The following is a 19,678-nucleotide window of genomic DNA, read 5'->3' on the forward strand; positions in this document are numbered from 1 at the left end:
AAGATTTCAATTGGGCTGCATCTGGACATCTGGGCCTTCGAACTATCCTGCTTGGCCTTTTGACTCGAACAATTTCAGCCCACTCCAAAACAGGAAAGTTCGGAATTTTCTAAAAAAACAGGAAAGTCCTATGCTTCGCAAAAACAAAAAAACAAGGAGATTCAACATATAAGTTTGTTTATGTAAAAATAAAGATTTAATTTATCCGTTTGAAATAGCTCAGAGCGCAATACACTGTTTATTTTCTGCAAAATAATCAAGATATCACATGTTTCTTGTACGGGGAGATTGACATCGGGGACCCATGAGCCAGCAGCGTCGTCAACGTTTTAAAGGCGGCAGGGGATGGAAAGAAAAAATAAACCAAAAATATGTTGGTAAAAAATCCAAGAAAAGAAACATTTCGTTCAAAGAGGATGACATGCGGGACCCATGATGCAGCAGCATCCTCAGCGTTTATTGTTCATAGAGGTTGACATGTGGGACCCGTGAGCCAGCAGCTTCCTCAACGTTTTAAAGGCGGCAGGAGATCGAAATAAAATATAAGCCAAAAATCATTTGGTAAACAAAATCCAATAAAAGAAACATTTACCATTCTGAGAGGATGACATGCGGGACCCATGAGGCAGCAGCATCCTCAATGATTCCAAGGCGGCAGGGGATCAAAGGAAAAAAAGGAAATATCCAGAAATTAATTAGGGGTTCAAAATAAATCATCAAAGGAAACTTTTATTGTTCACAGAGGATGACATGTGGGACCGACCTGCCAACAGCATCCTCATCGTTTCAAAGGGGGCAGGAGATCAAAAGAAAAAGGCAAATAGCCAGAAATTAGGGGTCAAAAATAACTCCAAGAAAGGAAACTTTTATTGTTCGTAGAGGATGACATGCGGGACCCATGAGCCGTGACTTACTCAACGTTTCAAAGGCGGCATGAGATCGAAAGAAAAAGGCAAGTGACAAAATATCAGGAGCCAAAGATAATCCAAGAAAAAAACTTTATTGTACATAGAGGATGACATGCGGGTCCCAATTAGCAGCAGCGGTATCACCGTTTGAGAGGTTGCACGGGATCGAAAGAAAAAGGCAAGTGACCAAATATGAGGTTCCAAAGAAAATCCTAGAAAAGAAAGTTTTATAGTACATAGAGGATGACATGCGGGTCCCATTTAGCAGCAGCGGTCTCACCGTTTGAGAGGCGGCAGGGGATCGAAAGAAAAAGGTAAGTGACCAAATATGAGGTGCCAAAAAAAATCCAAGAAAAGAAAGTTTTATAGTACATAGAGGATGACATGCGGGTCCCATTTTGCAGCAGCGGTCTCAACATTTCCAAGGCGGCACAACACCAAAAGAAAAATGAAGTAGCCAGAAATCAGGGGGTGAAAAAAATCCAAGAAAAGAAAGATTTCAATTGGGCTGCATCTGGACATCTGGGCCTTCGAACTATCCTGATGGGTCTTTTGACTCGTACAATTTCAGCCCACTCCAAAACAGGAAAGTTCGGATTTTTCTAAAAAAAACAGGAAAGTCCTATGCTTCGCAAAAACACAAAACAAGGAGATTCAACATATAAGTTTGTTTATGTAAAAATAAAGATTTAATTTATCCGTTTGCAATAGCTCAGAGCGAAATACAATGTTTATTGTCTGCAAAATAATCAAGATATCACATGTTTCTTGTACGGGGAGGCTGACATCGGGGACCCATGAGCCAGCAGCGTCGTCAACGTTTTAAAGGCGGCAGGGGATGGAAAGAAAAAATAAACCAAAAATCTGTTGGTAAAAAATACAAGAAAAGAAACATTTTCGTTCTGAGAGGATGACATGCGGGACCCATGAGGCAGCAGCATCCTCAGCGTTTATTGTTCATAGAGGTTGACATGTGGGACCCGTGAGCCAGCAGCGCCCTGAACGTTTTATAGGCTGCAGGAGATCGAAAGAAAAAATAAGCCAAAAATCGTTTGGTCAACAAAATCCAAGAAAAGAAACATTTACCGTTCTGAGAGGATGACATGCGGGACCCATGAGGCAGCAGCATCCTCAAGGATTCCAAGGCAGCAGGGGATCAAAGGAAAAAAGGAAATATCCCGAAATTAATTAGGGGTTCAAAATAAATCCAACAAAGGAAACTTTTATTGTTCACAGTGGATGACATGTGGGACCGACCTGCCAGCTGCGTCGTCATCGTTTCAAAGGGGGCAGGAGATCAAAAGAAATAGGCAAATAGCCAGAAATTAGGGGTCAAAAATAACTCCAAGAAAGGAAACTTTTATTGTTCGTAGAGGATGACATGCGGGACCCATGAGCCAGCAGCTTACTCAACGTTTCAAAGGCGGCATGAGATCGAAAGAAAAAGGCAAGTGACAAAATATCAGGAGCCAAAGATAATCCAATAAAAAACTTTATTGTACATAGAGGATGACATGCGGGTCCCAATTAGCAGCAGCGGTCTCAACGTTTCAAATGCGGCTTGAGATCAAAAGAAAAAAGAAAGTTGATTGTACATAGAGGATGACATGCGGGTCCCATGAGTCAGCAGCTTACTCAACGTTTCCAAGGCGGCAGGGGATCAAAAGAAAAAGGAAATAGCCAAAAATCAGAGGGTGAAAACCCAAGAAAATAAACTTTTATAGCACATAGAGGATGACATGCGGGTCCCATGAGCCAGCAGGTTCCTCAACGTTTCAAACGTGGCATGAGATCGAAAGAAAAAGGCAAGTGACCAAATATCAGGAGCCAAAAATAATTCAAGAAAAGAAACTTGAGTGTACATAGAGGATGACATGCGGGTCCCATTTAGCAGCAGCGGTATCACCGTTTGAGAGGCTGCACGGGATCGAAAGAAAAAGGCAAGTGACCAAATATCAGGAGCCAAAAATAATCCAAGAAAAGAAATTTTATTGTACATAGAGGATGACATGCGGGTCCCATGAGCCTGCAGGGTCCTCAACGTGGCATGAGATCGAAAGAAAAATGCAAGTGACCAAATATCAGGAGCCAAAAATAATTCAAGAAAAGAAACTTGATTGTACATAGAGGATGACATGCGGGTCCCATTTAGCAGCAGCGGTATCACCGTTTGAGAGGCGGCAGGGGATCGAAAGAAAAAGGCAAGTGACCAAATTTGAGGTGCCAAAAAAAACTCCAAGAAAAGAAAGTTGATTGCTCATAGAGGATGACATGCGGGTCCCAATTAGCAGCAGCGGTCTCAACGTTTCCAAGGCGGCAAGGGATCAAAAGAAAAAGGAAGTAGCCAGAAATCAGGGTGTCAAAAAAATCCAAGAATAGAAAGAATTTTGGTTCATAGAGGATGACATGCGGGACCCATGATCCTGCATCGTAAACGGCTCGATCGGAGAGCGTTGAACGAGATGGCGCGATCGAGAAAAAAAACAATGCCAGAGAGGCTGCCATCTGGGCCCTACATCCCTCGGCGGTGCAGATTTGCGTTGACTCGGCCGGCGAACCCGAGAATTCGAGATGCACCACGTCCCGGGCCACCATACGCAACGTTTTGGCCGGTTTCGTCGGGCTAGGTGGCCTCAAAACGAGAAAAAAAACGTTTTGACATGCACAACGGACAAACCCAAAATCGTCGGCCATGGTACACCAGCAACCACGGCGCGACTTCAACTTCGTCGGCCATGGCAACTTTTCTTGCAGTGTATGACACCGTGCTAGTGTATTTGGTCTAATACATATCTACAAGATGATCCCCAGGTATTAGCCAAAGAGGTTTAATGGTGTAACAATGGAACAAGATGGCAATGGGAGACCCCCCACTTCGATGAAGAATCAACAAGGTTTTCCAGTGCATGGCCGGTCCCAGACCCGGTCAGACCGGCCCTGGCACCGGACGGCCCGGAGGCAACCGGATCCAGCGCTTGTGCCATCCGGGCAGAATCCAGTAAAGGGTGGGCACTCACCCGGTCAGCGTCCGGTCGCCAGCCCAGTTTGGACCGGCCCATCCGGTCCATGACCCGGTCGGACCGGGTTCCAGACCGACCACCCCGGTGCCCAACCGGAGTTTGCACTTGTGACATCCGGGCATGATCCAGTAAGCTCAGAACCTCGTCCGGTCAAGACCCGGTCCCAGCTCCGGTTGAAACCGGCCGACCGATCACGGGGCAGTCGGACCGGACTGTGCGCCGGCCAGTCCGGTGCCAAATCCGGTCGACCGGCTTCCTCGAGGAAATTGATGATGTGGCAAGTTGCAACGGCCAGTTTTCGAAGAGCACTATAAATACCCCTTCTCCTACCTTGGAAGGGTTAGGCAACACACTACAAGCTGTTCTTGAGCTCTCTCTCTCTTACTCCATTATTAGAAACACCAAAAGCCTCCGATCTCCCTCCTCCTCCACCCAAACTCAAATCCCTCCGGGGAATCACTAGAGGAGGACCCGATCTACTGTTCTACCAAGCCAAATCTCATTCCCCCTTGTATTCATCGAGAAGCTTGCTTCCTAGGGTTCCTTGGAAACCCTAGGTGGGCAAGAGGAGTCCGGAAGCATCCGGGCTGTGGATTTTCTCCGGGCAACATTGTGAAGGTTTGGAGACTACCTCAAAGTCTACCACAAGTGAGTGAGCTATTCCTTCGTGGGATAGGCTCCGGAGAATAGGGTGAGCCTTCGTGGCGTGGGGAATCCTTCGTGGGACCTCCACCCCTCCAAACGTGACGTACCTTGTTGCAAAGCAAGGGAACACGGGAATACATCCTCGTCTCCGCGTGCTATCGGTTATCTCTAATCGAACTCCTTACTTGTGATTTAAACTGCCTGAGAGAGCCTTCGTGCTCGAGATAGTTGCATCTTCATATAGGTTGCTTCACCTAGTTTGCATTAGGCTCACCTTTATATTCCGCAAAGCCTAATATTGCAAAGAAAGGATTAAAATCTGTAGAAACCTATTCACCCCCCCTCTAGGTTTACCATCTTTATACTTTCAATTGGTATCAGAGCCTGGACTCTTATTAAGGGCATCACCGCCTTAAGAGTGAGATGGAAAATTATTCGAGGGTCTAGATGAAAACTCTAACCTTTCGGTTAAAGAGATGAAATCTAGATTCTTGGCATATGATGCCGACAAGAAGAAAAAGGAGGATGAGCTACAAAGCCAAATGGCAGAGATGTCTACCATGCTTAAGAACTTGACTAGTGGGCCTCCTAGTACGGCTTCGGCCTCACTAGGGAGCTATCGCGAAGTCAACCATGACTATCCCAAAAACACTTCACCCATGCCTCATATAAACCATAGTGGGAATGTTCCCCATTTTGATGGAACTCACTTTCCTTTTTGGAAATCTTCTATGGAATCTCATATTCGCAGCTGCAGCGTGGAGTTGTGGGAGATCATTGTTCATGGATACCGGGAGCCACAAGATCCCATTCGGTTGACCTCCACCGAATTCTACAACCGTCAACTCAACGCCTCCGCCCGTGACAAGATTAGGAGTGGCATCAATCGCAAGCTCCTTGATCAAGTCAATGACATAGAGTCCGCTAAAGAGTTGTGGGATCGAATCGTAGTACTCCAAGAGGGAACCGATTTGATCCAATCCGCTCTTTATGAGACCGCAAAGCAAGAGGCTCATCAATTCATGATTCGAGAAGGAGAGTCCGTGGCCGATGCTTATGCAAGACTCGGTGCTCTTAGAGTAAGGGTCAAGGGACTCGGTGTTGAGAAGTACAATGACGGCTTCGAGATGAATGAAGCATTTATAAAGTCCAAGGTCATTGCTATGATTGCCGTCAAACAAGAAGACACCAATCTTGCACTCAACTTACAAATCATGACCAAGAGTGCCGACCTCAACTCCGATGATCTAGTCTCCTATGTGGCTGCCAATGAAAACATGGCCAAAGCGGGAAAGAGGCTCATGGCAATGAACCGTGTTGATGAAGCCTCACACAACCATGAAGCGCCACGCAATCATGCTCTCAAGGCTAGGGCCGATCATGGAGGAGAAGAAGAATATGGATTTGAAGAAGAGGAAGAGATGACCTCAACTAGTGACATTGGTACCGACTTTGCCTTCTTTGCCAAGAAGTACAAGGGAAAGCTTCCAATGCTCTTCAACGACAAGAAGAAGAACAGAACTTGCTACAACTGTGATGAAGATAGCCACTTTGCAAATGAGTGCCCTTATGAGAAAAGGGTAGACAAGCCAAAGTTCATCAAAGGGGTCAAGCCAAGGTTGAAGCCAAACCCAATCAATGATCGATACAAGAAGAACAAGGGAAGGGCCTTTGTTGGGGCCGAGTACTTGTCCGATGATGAAGAGGAAGATGAGGAGAAGGAGGCCGGGGTGGCCGGTTTGGCTTTCTCTAAGCCCGGGTCACTCTTCACATATGACTACTCCAAGGACTACTCCATGGAGAATGATGTTGGATCCTCTTTCATGGCAAGGATAACTCAAGATGATGACTCTGATAACTCTACCTCATCTACAATCATTGGCTCTTGTCTTATGGCAAGGGAAACCAAGGTAATGGAACCTCCACCTTCCCTATCTAGTGTTCTAGATGATGAGAACGACAATCAAGATGAATTAATTGTGCTTAAGGAACTCTATGATGTTAGATGCACCCTTCGTGGTGAAGCTCTTGTCAAGTTTGATTTCTTGATGGACTCACTCAAAGAAAAGGATGAGTCCATTGAGGAATTAGAATATCAATTGAATGAGAAGGAACGGAGATTCAATCTCCTAAGACAAGAGCTAAAAACCGAAAGGTGCATATCTCAAGGCCTTAAGCAACAAATTGAAACTTATGAACTTGATAAAGTTAAGGACCTAGAAACTATTGATAGGGCTCAATTATTGACCCAAGAGCTCAATGCCTCAAAGGAGGAGCTTGAAGTTGCTCATGCTTCTCTCACTAGGGATCTTGACCACCTTGAAAGAGCTATCAAGCTTGTCAAGGATGAGCTCAAGAAACTTGGAGAGAACCATGATCTACTTCAAGAATCCTACAAAAAGGCTCTTGGATCAATGAAGGATCCCATTGATGTTGAAAAGCTTGCTTGTTCCTCCATTTCCTTTACTAGTGAGCATGCTAAACTTGTTGAGGAACATGTTCGTTTACAAGAGGAACTTTCTTTGCATGTTGAGACCAATGCATATCTTGAGTCCTTGGTGACCAAATATGGTCTTGACTATCATCCTAATGAATCTTCTTGTGAGCAAGCATCTATTCTTGAGGAAAATGTTAGGCTAACAAAGGAACTTGCAAAGTTCACCACCGCCAAGAACAAGATGGGATTGGATGACCTCTTGAGTAAGCAAAGGTCAAACAATCAAAAGTATGGACTTGGATATGCTCCCAAGTCCCACAAGAAGAACAACTACAAGAAGGAGAAACCCGCTCAAGATAAGAACAAGAAGGTCACTAACAATGGCAAAGCCTCAAAGGGCAAAGCCACTAGTGGTGACCGCACGGGGCCAAACGATCACTATGCATTATTTGTTGATGATTATGGTGATGTCTATGCTAACTATGTTGGCCCTCCTAATGGCTATGCTTATGGAGAGTACTCAATTTGGGTACAAAAAGATATTGTTGCCATTGCAAAGGAACCCATTAATCGATGGGTTCCTAAATCCTCTACTTGATTTTGTAGGGGTATTCCTCCGGTGGTCCAAAATGGGTGTTTGATAGTGGATGCACCAATCATATGACCGGGGGAAAAGGTGTGCTTGATCAATTCATTGAAGATATCAACAAGAAGTCAAGCATCACCTTTGGTGACAACTCAAAGGGAAAGGTACTTGGGTATGGCAAGGTAGCAATCTCTAAGGACTTGTGCCTTGAGACGGTTATGCTTGTTGAACACCTTGGCTATAACTTACTTTCTATATATCATCTTGCCGATGCCGGTTACAATTCATATTTCACTAAATATTATGTGCAAGTCTTTAGGAGTGACAATCTCAAATTGGTCCTTGTTGGATATGTGGAGAACAACCTTTACGTGGTTGACCTCTCGAAAGAGAGCCCCTCCTTCTCCACATGTCTAATGGCGGCCAAGCATGACGAAGGTTGGTTGTGGCATCGCCGCCTTGGTCATGTTAACATGAGGAATCTTAAACAACTCCTAAAGGGTGAGCATATTGTGGGACTAACCGGCATTTCTTTTGAGAAAGATCGTGTTTGTAGTGCATGTGTAGCCGGAAAGCAACTCAAGAAGAAGCATCCCATCAAGAGTATTGTTACCACATCTAGGCCTTTGGAGCTCCTTCATTTGGATCTCTTTGGGCCATCACATTATGATACTCTTGGTGGGAGCAAGTATGGACTTGTCATTGTTGATGATTACTCAAGATACTCTTGGGTCTTTCTCCTTAAGTCTAAGGACGAGACCCATAGAGAATTCATCACCTTCGCCAAGAAAGCTCAACGTATGTATGAATCCGAGATCAAGGCAATTAGGACCGACAATGGCACCGAGTTCAAAAACTACACTATGCAAGAGTTTGTTGATGATGAGAGCATCAAGCATGAGTTTTCGGCGCCATACACCCCTCAACAAAACGGTGTTGTTGAAAGGAAGAACCGGACTATCATTGAGATGGCAAGAACCATGTTGAGTGAATTCAACTCACCCCACAACTTTTGGGGAGAAGCCATCTCTACGGCCGTCCACTACTCCAACCGGCTCTTTCTCCATCCCCTCCACAACAAAACCCCATACGAGCTCCTTACCGGTAACAAGCCTAACGTCATGTACATTCGTGTTTTTGGATGCAAATGTCTTGTTAAAAACAACAAAGGAAAGCTCAGTAAATTTGAAACTAGAACCATAGAGGGTATATTTGTTGGATATGCGGAGAACTCTCACGCCTATAGATACTACAACCGGTCCACCGGGACTATTGAAGTATCTTGTGATGTGGTGTTCTTGGAGGATAATGGCTCCCAAGTGGAGCAAGTTGTTCCATGTGTTGCAGATAATGATGATGATCCATCTAGTGCCATCAAGCATATGGGCATTGGACACATCCGGCCCATGGAGGTTCATAATGATGATCAAGATGATGGAGTAGATGTTTCAAGCACGCCACAAGTGGAGCCTAGCTCAACTCAAGTCGAACCATCGAGTGCAACTCAAGAACCATCCTCTACTCAAGATGAGTCACAATCCGAAGAACAAGAAGAAGATCATCATTCCACGGAGCAAGACCATGATGATGATCAAGAAACATCCTCAACTCATGATCAAGCTCAAGTGGTCCCTCATGATCAAGTACTAGCAAGAGATGAATTCATTGATCATGAAGGGACCGTTCGGAAGATCAAGGCCGCTACAAGGGCAAGTGACATGAAAGTGGATCAAGTCCTTGGTAGCATCTCAAGAGGAGTGGTAACTCGTAGACACCATGCATTACTTATCACTTATTGTCAACATCATGCTTTTGTGTCTAGTTTTGAACCACTTAAGGTACATGAAGCCTTGGTCGATCCGGATTGGGTAATTGCCATGCAAGAAGAATTGGAGTGTTTCACTCGTAATGAAGTATGGTCTCTAGTTGAGAGACCCAAGGATCATCGCATCAATGTCATTGGGACCAAATGGGTATTCAAGAACAAGCAAGATGAGAATGGCATTGTCATACGAAACAAAGCAAGGTTAGTGGCGCAAGGGTTTGCCCAAATAGAAGGTATGGATTTTGAGGATACCTTTGCGCCGGTAGCCCGTCTTGAAGCTATTTGTCTTTTGCTTGCATTTGCATCTTTCCACAATTTCAAATTATATCAAATGGATGTGAAAAGTGCATTTTTGAATGGTCCCCTAAAAGAAACCGCATATGTGGCTCAACCCCCGGGTTTCGAAGACCCATGCCGACCCAACCACGTGTATTTACTCCATAAGGCACTCTACGGTCTCAAGCAAGCTCCACGTGCTTGGTATGAGTTCCTTAGGGATTTCTTACTACATGATGGGTTTTGCATGGGTACGGTCGATTCCACCCTTTTCACCAAGCGGGTTAAAGGGGGTGGCCTCTTTATATGTCAAATATATGTTGATGATATTATCTTTGGTGGAACTAACCCCAATCATAACAAAGCTTTTGAGCTATTGATGACTAGGAAATTTGAGATGTCCATGATGGGAGAGTTGAAGTTCTTTCTAGGCTTCCAAGTGAGGCAACTTGCAAAAGGCACCTTCATCTCTCAAGAAAAGTATGTGAGGGACATGCTCAAAAAATTCAACATGACCAATGCGAGTCCAATGAAGACACCCATGCCCGTAAAGGGGCAACTTGGTTCATGTGACGGTGAGAAGGATGTGGACATAAAGGTATACCGCTCCATGATAGGATCCTTGCTCTACCTTTGTGCCTCTAGGCCGGATATCATGCTAAGTGTAGGGATGTGTGCTCGTTTTCAATCCGCTCCCAAGGAGAGCCATTTAGTGGCGGTCAAACGGATACTAAGATACCTTGTTCTCACTCCTACTCTCGGGCTATGGTATCCAAAGGGGTCAACCTTTGAACTCATTGGCTATTCGGATTCCGATTGGGCCGGTGATAAGGTTGATCGGAAGTCTACCTCCGGGGCTTGCCAATTTATTGGCCGGTCATTGGTGAGTTGGTCATCCAAGAAACAAAACTCCACCGCCTTATCCACCGCCGAAGCCGAATACATATCCGCGATATCTTGTTGCACTCAATTGTTATGGATGAAGCAAACCTTGAAAGACTATGGTGTGTCTCTTGGTACGGTGCCTCTTCTTTGTGACAATGAAAGTGCAATAAAGATCGCCAACAACCCGGTTCAACATTGTCGCACCAAACATATTGACATTCGCCATCACTTCCTACGTGATCATGTTGCCAATAAGGATATTGATCTCACTCATGTGGGAACAACCTACCAATTGGCGGATATTTTCACTAAGCCTTTGGATGAAGCCCGCTTTGTTAACTTGAGAGGAGAACTTGGTATTCTTGATCCTAAAAACTTGGATTGATTAACTTCTTGCATTATATTCTTGCATTTATCTTGCTATCTAGCTTAGAGGCATAGCACATATGGGGATAGTCATCCTACCATGTCTTGGTACGATGCATACCTATGTGTGCAACATAAATAGACCCAATGTCATTATATGGACCCAAGCATGTCTCTTCGCGGTCTCATGACATTTGCGCTTTCACATAGGGGGAGTAATCCCCCGCCCCTCATTGAGCCTTTATTACAACTTGATTTGACTATATAAGGCCAAATGATCTTATTGCAAACATCATTTCCAAATGACTTATGATTCTTGATATACACTTCGAATCATGCCCATTGTTGCTATTCACATCTTGTTTGGATTTTCTCTCCAATGGGTATGCCTAGAGAACTTTGTGTTTCCAACCCCATGTCTATGCTCATCTCATCATAATCTATCTATCTATATGTACATGTCATCATATGAGCACTCACACACATTTACACCACGATTAGGGGCAAAACGAGGCAAAATGATACAATTTTGGGCAAACTGACTTCGGCCGGTCACTGGCCCGGTCGGACCGGCCTGTGCGCCGGGACGTCCGGTGTCTGGCCCGGTCGACCGGGGCAGCAACCGGTCGTGCGGCTGTTATGTCTTGGAGGAGGATACCCCTTGGGGGTCTTCTTCCTCATTATCCCCCACCTCCAAAACTTCCATGGCCGCCGCCTTCCCCATCTCCACCACAGCCTAGGCCTTTCCCACCACTAGTTTCTCCTCAAACTACACCAAACCGTAGATCGGGATCTCTCAAGCTTCTTCACCAAAGGATTTGGCCTTTCTCAAGCTCGTTTGGGAGATCTTGGGGATTTGGCCTTCAAGCCCTCTTCACGTGTTCTTCTTGCTCACTTGGGCAAAAAGGACAATGTCTTCGGGTAAATCTCCCTTCCATTCCCTATCCTTCTTGCTTTCACTCTCCCATTGTCACATGTTGAGGAAAGTTGAGAAAAGTTAGGGTTAGGGTTAGGGTTTGTAAGTCCTACTGCCATCTAGAGTGTCTCACACCTCTATGCACATTATTCACTCCCTTGGTATAGCCTATGTTCAAGTTTGTGAGTTTTGCATGATTTTGTGGTCGAATTTCTGGGCAAACATCACAAGTCAGCAGCACCCGGTCTCAGACCCGGTCGACCGGCCTCTCAACCGGCCGTTCCGGCGTGCCGCCCGGTCAACCGGATTTTCAACCGGCTCGTCCGGTCTGATATCCGGTCCGACCGGGTCGTGCGCCGGCCCGCCCAGTTCTTCGCACAAAGTTATCGAAACACTTGGATATATGCTATGTTTCTTATACTGATGACATGTACACTTACCCCATTGCTCTCCTCGCTCTATATTGCTTATTCACAGGAGATTGGAGCAGTAAGGACCGTGACACCACTGCCAAGAGAGGGAGGCATGCCGGGCACCCACCACGACGTACTAGCGGTCGTGTGCCTACTGATGGTACCTCCTCTGGCCGAACCAAGTCGGTTCCCAACAGGAAGAGAGATAAGCATGCAACACAGGAAGAAGATGAGATCTTGCCAACATATAATGTTGGCGATGTACAAGTTGGGGCATGGAGAAGACTTCGAGAGTCCAACCCCTATCGCTTTGCAGAACCCACCTACACAGGGGGAGATGGCTTTTTCTGGACTAATACACAGCAAAGGATGTGGGAAGAGTACTATGACACCCAAGATCACATGAAGACTGGTACCTTTGTTATGCCCAAGGCCATCAAGAATGTTATTGCACTGCATGAAGACACCACGTTTCGCTTTGCGGTTGAGACCTTGAAGCGGATGGGGTTGTATGAGCTTATGTGCCTAATGCCCACTGATGAGTGCTACTGTCCGATCTTGGTGAGGCAGTTTCATTGCACAGTCTTTTTCCATGATGATGCAGCTCGGACTATGACCTGGATGACTGGCAAACAGAAATACACTTGCAACTATCTTGATTTCTGTGAAGCCCTGGGGTTTGGTGGAGGTCGTGCTCGTGGTTTCAAGATATACTCTCAGCAGAAGTTCACCAAGGGAGACATTGCCTTCTGCTATCCTTCGAATCCCACGGCTAGTCCTCCCACTATTTCTGGCATGTACTACTCCTACCTGCTACTTGCCAAGCTCTTAGTGAGACCCTCATCGACAAGTCCGGCGATACAAGTGAATGCCGTGGCTATCATCTGAACTTGATGTACTACTGCCATCCCGAGTACCGGAAACTCATTGATGGGTGTGATTTCCTCTACTGTGAGCTGCGGCGATGTGTTCGCGAACGGATGACACCTAACTTTGCTCAATATGTTCAGCTGCTCATCAACAGGGTTGTGCCAGCACCTCTCAATACACAAGGTGAAAGGGTTAGGATGGAAGCATTCAGGGTTCCTATCCAAGGTGACAGACCAGATGTCCCTGAAATGATGCCCTATGAGCGCCGGTCCAAGGAACGCAATGACCCTGCTAGCTCAAGCTACTCTCGCCGCCCACAGCATGGTGTCTCACGGTTCTTCTCTAGCTTATGGCAGATGTGCAAAAACACCAATGATGTTGCACACCAAAGTCTTGCCTTGAACCAAGAGACGAGGAGGCGCCAAAATGAGTTCATGTCTGCTAGGAATGCACCTGTTCCTCCTCCTGGTCCTGAGTTGGAGCCCGTACATGCACCTAACTGGGAGATGCCTCTTCTCACTGATCAGATGTTCCAGAATTTTGACCCCTCCTTGTACACCTTTGGCGGTCCTCCTCCCCGGCCTGCTCGTGTCCCTACTGATGATGATGCTGAAGAGAATGAAGGTCCTACTGATACGCGTGATGATGGCGAGAGCTCATACTCCACCGGGCATGAGTTCTATTGATGGGTCCGGTAGCTTCTCTCCTCTTTTCTTCGCCTTTTTGGTGTTCCGATGCCAAAGGGGGAGAAGAGAGTAGAGTCTAGGATTCATAGGTGTTGCTTTGGATGTCACAAGCCATGGGTGTTGCTTTATTTGATTCTTATATGGCTTGTGCTTCCTTGCTTTTATCGTTTCAAGAACCATTTGCTATTTTAAGTAATTCATGTATGGACATGTACCTATATGCTTAAACTCTACTATATGTGCTACTCTATGTTAGGATGATTATGTGTGTTATGCTTATATATCTTGATATGCACATCTCCATACCATGCTTGTTTCCTAAAGATATTGGGGGAGCTTCTCATGTTCCACAAAGGTTGCACTTTGCATTCAAACGCAAATTCTCCAAGTGCACACCTTATGGGGGAGCCGTCTCAATATCTTATATGGAACCAAGGTTTAAAGCTTATCATAATATCTCTATGTGACTCTAGCTCGGTTTGTCATCGTTTACCAAAAAGGGGGAGATTGTAAGGGTATTTTACCCTTATCCATTATTTTGGTAACTATGACACCGTGCTAGTGTATTTGGTCTAATACATATCTACAAGATGATCCCCAGGTATTAGCCAAAGAGGTTTAATGGTGTAACAATGGAACAAGATGGCAATGGGAGACCCCCCACTTCGACGAAGAATCAACAAGGTTTTCCAGTGCATGGCCGGTCCCAGACCCGGTCAGACCAGCCCTGGCACCGGACGGCCCGGAGGCAACCGGATCCAGCGCTTGTGCCATCCGGGCAGAATCCAGTAAAGGGTGGGCATTCACCCGGTCAGCGTCCGGTCGCCAGCCCGGTTTGGACCGGCCCATCCGGTCCACGACCCGGTCGGACCGGGTTCCAGACCGACCACCCCGGTGCCCAACCGGAGTTTTCACTTATGACATCCGGGCATGATCCAGTAAGCTCAGAACCTCGTCCGGTCAAGACCCGGTCCCAGCTCCGGTTGAAACCGGCCGACCGATCGGGCCGGTCGGACCGGACTGTGCGCCGGCCAGTCCGGTGCCAAATCCGGTCGACCGGCTTCCTCGAGGAAATTGATGATGTGGCAAGTTGCAACGGCCAGTTTTCGAAGAGCACTATAAATACCCCTTCTCCTACCTTGGAAGGGTTAGGCAACACACTACAAGCTGTTCTTGAGCTCTCTCTCTCTTACTCCATAATTAGAAACACCAAAAGCCTCCGATCTCCCTCCTCCTCCACCCAAACTCAAATCCCTCCGGGGAATCACTAGAGGAGGACCCGATCTACTGTTCTACCAAGCCAAATCTCATTCCCCCTTGTATTCATCGAGAAGCTTGCTTCCTAGGGTTCCTTGGAAACCCTAGGTGGGCAAGAGGAGTCCGGAAGCATCCGGGTTGTGGATTTGCTCCGGGCAACATTGTGAAGGTTTGGAGGCTACCTCAAAGTCTACCACAAGTGAGTGAGCTATTCCTTCGTGGGATAGGCTCCGGAGAATAGGGTGAGCCTTCGTGGCGTGGGGAATCCTTCGTGGGACCTCCACCCCTCCAAACGTGACGTACCTTGTTGCAAAGCAAGGGAACACGGGAATACATCCTCGTCTCCGCGTGCTATCGGTTATCTCTAACCGAACTCCTTACTTGTGATTTAAACTGCCTGAGAGAGCCTTCGTGCTCGAGATAGTTGCATCTTCATATAGGTTGCTTCACCTAGTTTGCATTAGGCTCACCTTTATATTCCGCAAAGCCTAATATTGCAAAGGAAGGATTAAAATCTGTAGAAACCTATTCACCCCCCCTCTAGGTTTACCATCTCTATACTTTCACCATGGCCGGCGCCCTAACCACCCCCTCTCACAAACCCTAGCCTCTCCTCCTCCACATAATACTCCCGCAGCGCATAGGCGAAGCCCTGCCGGAGTTCTCCACCACCACCGCCACCACGCCGTCGTGCTGTCGGGATTCCGAGGAGGATCTACTACTTCCGCTGCCCGCTGGAACGGGGAGAAGGACGTCGTCTTCATCAACACCGAACGTGTGACCGAGTACGGAGGTGCTGCCCGATTGTGGCACCGTCAAGATCTTCTACGCGCTTTTGAAAGCGATCAGTGATCATCTTCTACAACAATGAGATCTAATCTCGTAGGCTTTGGAAATCTTCAAGGGTTAGTCTCGTTCATCCCCTCGTTGCTACCATCTTCTAGATTGCATCTTGACTTGGATTGCATTCTCGCGGTAGGAATTTTTTTGTTTTCTATGCTACATATCCCAACACATTATAATAATGAGTGGACTGATACGTCTCCGACGTATCGATAATTTCTTATGTTCCATGCCACATTATTGATGTTATCTACATGTTTTATGCACACTTTATGTCATATTCATGCATTTTCTGGAACTAACCTATTAACAAGATGCCGAAGTGCCGATTCTTGTTTTACTGCTGTTTTGGTTTCAGAAATCCTAGTAAGGAAATATTCTCGGAATTGGACGAAATCAAAGCCCAGGGGCCTATTTTTCCACGAAGCTTCCGGAAGTCCGAAGGAGAGACGAAGAGGGGCCACGAGGGGCCACACCCTAGGGCGGCGCGGCCCCCTTGGCCGCGTGGCCTGTGGTGTGGGGCCCCGTGCCGCCTCTTGACCTGCCCTTCCGCCTACAAATAGCCTCCGTGACGAAACCCCCGGTCACGAGAGCCACGATACGGAAAACCTTCCAGAGACGCCGCCAACGCCGATCCCATCTCGGGGATCCAGAGATCGCCTCCGGCACCCTGCCGGAGAGGGGAATCATCTCCCGGAGGACTCTACGCCGCCATGGTCGCCTCCGGTGTGATGTGTGAGTAGTCTACCCCTGGACTATGGGTCCATAGCAGTAGCTAGATGGTTGTCTTCTCCCCATTGTGCTATCATTGTCGGATCTTGTGAGCTGCCTAACATGATCAAGATCATCTATCTGTAATTCTATATGTTGCGTTTGTTGGGATCCGATGAATAGAGAATACTTGTTATGTTGATTATCAAAGTTATATCTATGTGTTGTTTATGATCTTGCATGCTCTCCGTTATTAGTAGATGCTCTGGCCAAGTTGATGCTAGTAACTCCAAGAGGGAGTATTTATGCTCGATAGTGGGTTCATGTCTCCGTGAATCTGGAGGGGTGACAAGAACCTCTAAGGTTATGGATGTCTTTGTTGCCACTAGGGATAAAACATTAGTGCTATGTTCAAGGATGTAGTCACTAGTTACATTACGCGCAATACTTAATGCAATTGTCTCATTGTTAGCAACTTAATACCGGAGGGGTTCGGATGATAACTTTGAAGGTGGACTTTTTAGGCATAGATGGAGTTGGATGGCGGTCTATGTACTTTGTCGTAATGCCCAATTAAATCTCACTATACTCATCATGATATGTATGTGCATGGTCATGCTCTCTTTATTTGTCAATTGCCCAACTGTAATTTGTTCACCCAACATGCTGTTTGTCTTATGGGAGAGACACCTCTAGTGAACTGTGGACCCCGGTCCAATTCTCTTTACTGAAATACAATCTCTTGCCAATCTTTGTTCTCTGTTTTTACGCAAACAATCATCTTCCACACAATACGGTTAATCCTTTGTTACAGACAAGCCGGTGAGATTGACAACCTCACTGCATTTCGTTGGGGCAAAGTACTTTGGTTGTGTTGTGCGGGTTCCACGTTGGCGCCGGAATCCCTGGTGTTGCGCCGCACTACATCTACGCCGCCATCAACCTTCAACGTGCTTCTTGGCTCCTCCTGGTTCGATAAACCTTGGTTTCTTTACGAGGGAAAACTTGCTGCTGTGCGCATCATACCTTCCTCTTGGGGTTCCCAACGAACGTGTGAGTTACACGCCATCAAGCATATTTTCTGGCGCCGTTGCCGGGGAGATCAAGACACGCTGCAAGGGGAGTCTCCACTTCTCAATCTCTTTACTTTGTTTTTGTCTTGCTTAGTTTTATTTACTACTTTGTTTGCTGCACTAATTCAAAATACAAAAAAAATTAGTTGCTAGTTTTATTTTATTTGCTATCTTGTTTGCTATATCAAAAACACAAAAAATTAGTTTACTTGCATTTACTTTATCTAGTTTGCTTTATTTATTGTCTTGCACTCTATATTAAAAATACAAAAAAATTAGTTACTTTTGTTACCATGTCTAGCTCTGAACCTGTTACTTCTTCGCTTTGAAGAATTAGTCTTCACTTTTAAACAAGGGGATGAGGAGAGTTTTAAGGATGCTTGGTCTAGAATCTTTACTTCTTATCGTAAAACTGAACCTCAAATGACTCTAAGTTTGCTCCTTAGTAATTTTTATTTTGGTCTTATGGTTCATTATAGATATGCTTTGGATACTCTAGTGGGAGGAGATTTCCTTCATTGCAATGGGGATCAAGCTTTTAATGCCATAAAGAAGTTGGTTGCATCACATGATTCAGCTAATAACTTTGATTCAGCCCTCACTAGCATATATAGTAGATTAAACAATCTCGAGATAAGTACATCTCGCTTGGATGATAACTATTGCCACGTTCGTAATCGTCTTGAACAAGTTTTAGTGAACTCTAAACTCTCATTGTGGGATCCTGCTATTAAAATTGTTATCGGTGATCGAACTCTCCATGCCCTCTTTGTGATATTATGTATGAATTTTGCCTTATGCCTGAAAGTATTTATAAATCTTTGAAACTTTGGGGAGTTGAGGAAGGAGGAGAAGAAATAACTCTCATTGATAACTCCACTATAATTCCTAAAGGAATAGCCGCAGGTGTGCATACAACCATTCTTGGAAGAACAATATCCATTGATTATCTTGTTATTGAAACAGGAAAACTCACACTCGGAAGATCCCTGCTGAAACTATTGGGAGCAGTCATTGATGTTGGAGAAGGCACTCTGAAATTCACCTCTATACCGGGGGGAAATCATATACTTCCTAAACCAAAGGGAAAGAAAAACAATAAGAAAGGTAAGGGTAAAGCCCAAGGTAAGGTTGACACTTCGTCTCTTGATAATACTTGATACACACTTTCTGCGCCTAGCTGAAAGGCGTTAAAGAAAAGCGCTTATGGGAGACAACCCATGTTTTTACCTACAGTAATTTGTTTTTATTTTGTGTCTTGGAAGTTGTTTACTACTGTAGCAACCTCTCCTTATCTTAGTTTTGTGTTTTGTTGTGCCAAGTTAAGCCGTTGATAGAAAAGTAAGTACTAGATTTGGATTACTGCACAGTTCCAGATTTCTTTGCTGTTACGAATCTGGGTCTACCTCCCTGTACGTAGCTCAGAAAATTAAGCCAATTTACGTGCATGATCCTCAGATATGTACGCAACTTTCATTCAATTTGAGCATTTTCATCTGAGCAAGTCTGGTGCCATTTTAAAATTCGTCAATACGAACTGTTCTGTTTTGACAGATTCTGCCTTTTATTTCGCATTGCCTCTTTTGCTATGTTGGATGAATTTCTTTGATCCACTAATGTCCAGTAGCATTATGCAATGTCCAGAAGTGTTAAGAATGATTGTGTCACCTCTGAATATGTCAATTTATATTGTGCACTAACCCTCTAATGAGTTGTTTCGAGTTTGGTGTGGAGGAAGTTTTCAAGGATCAAGAGAGGAGTATGATGCAACATGATCAAGGAGAGTGAAATCTCTAAGCTTGGGGATGCCCCGGTGGTTCACCCCTGCATATATTAAGAAGACTCAAGCATCTAAGCTTGGGGATGCCCAAGGCATCCCCTTCTTCATCGACAACATTATCAGGTTCCTCCCCTGAAACTATATTTTTATTCCATCACATCTTATGTGCTTTTTCTTGGAG

The sequence above is a fragment of the Lolium perenne genome, chromosome 6 (assembly GCF_019359855.2).
Source record: "Lolium perenne isolate Kyuss_39 chromosome 6, Kyuss_2.0, whole genome shotgun sequence".
NCBI lineage: Eukaryota > Viridiplantae > Streptophyta > Magnoliopsida > Poales > Poaceae > Lolium > Lolium perenne.